Source organism: Delphinus delphis, chromosome 6 (genome assembly GCF_949987515.2).
Source record: "Delphinus delphis chromosome 6, mDelDel1.2, whole genome shotgun sequence".
Taxonomy (NCBI): Eukaryota; Metazoa; Chordata; class Mammalia; order Artiodactyla; family Delphinidae; genus Delphinus; species Delphinus delphis.
In genome coordinates this window covers 72,578,676-72,579,861 of record NC_082688.1, presented here as the reverse complement: position 1 = coordinate 72,579,861, position 1,186 = coordinate 72,578,676, and the positions used below count along the sequence as shown (strand labels likewise).

The 1,186-nt window shown below is 48.0% G+C and overlaps 1 non-coding gene across 1 annotated transcript; it reads left to right on the top strand.

Annotated features, from left to right (window-relative positions):
• Positions 1-568: 568 nt before the first annotated feature.
• On the top strand, positions 569-675 carry LOC132427817 (U6 spliceosomal RNA). Its single transcript, XR_009520020.1, has one exon. It is a non-coding gene; the product is annotated as a U6 spliceosomal RNA (small nuclear RNA).
• The last annotated feature ends 511 nt before the right edge of the window (positions 676-1,186 follow it).

Here is a 1,186-nt window from a genome sequence, read left to right as displayed (position 1 = left end):
ACAAGAAAAGCTTCAATTTCTCTGTTTTAAATGTTGGACTGAAGGCTTCCCTGGTGGCCCAGTGGTTGAGAGTCCGCCTGCCGATGCAGGGGACACGGGTTTGTGCCCCAGTCCAGGAAAATCCCACATGCTGCGGAGCGGCTGGGCCCGTGAGCCATGGCTGCTGAGCCTGCGCGTCTGGAGCCTGTGCTCCACAATAGGAGAGGCCACAGCAGTGAGAGGCCCGCGTACCGCAAAAAAAAAAAAAATCTTGGAATAAAACAGAGGAAAAATTGTCTACTTGCCAAAAGTAAAAATAAGTTTTAAACTGTTTCAAATAGACCATGTATATGTATATATAAAACAAGAGATCACCTTCTCAGAAAGAGAAAGAGAGAGAGAGAGAGGGAAGGAGGGAGGGAGGGAAGGAAGGAAGGAAGGGAGGGAGGGGAGGGAAGGAAGGAAGGGAGGGAGGGGAGGGAAGGAAGGAAGGAGAGAAGGAAGGAGGGAAGGAAGGAGGGAGGGAAGGAAGGAAGGAGGGAGGGAAGGAAGGAAGGAGGGAGGGAAGGAAGGAAGGAGGGAGGAAAGAGTGCTTGCTTCAGCAACACACATGCTAAAATTGCAATGATACAGAGAAGATTAGCATGGTCCTTACACAAGGATGACATATAAAATCATAAAGTGTTCCATTAAAAACAAAAGAAGAAATTGGGCTTCCCTGGTGGCACAGTGGTTGAGAGTCCGCCTGCCGATGCAGGGGACACGGGTTTGTGCCCCGGTCCGGGAAGATCCCACATGCCGCAGAGCGGCTGCGCCCGTGAGCCATGGCCGCTGAGCCTGCGCGTCCGGAGCCTGTGCTCCGCAACGGGAGAGGCCACAACAGCGAGAAGCCCGCGTACCACAAAAAAAAAAAAAAAAAAAGAAGAAGAAGAAATTATGACTTTTCAAAGATAACCCCAGGCCAGTGGATAAAGCTATATATATTAAAATGTAAATCTGGGGATTTGATCACTTTAAATCTAACACAATGAAGAGTCCTTAGGGCCTAAGTGACTGCTTTTAACATCCCAGTGTGTATTTTATAACTCTTAAGGAGGACTGTGTCTGGGGATTTGATCAGTTTAAATCTAACACAATGAAGAGTCCTTAGGGCCAGAAAGTGACTGCTTTTAACATCCCAGTGTGTATTTTATAACTCTTAAGGAGG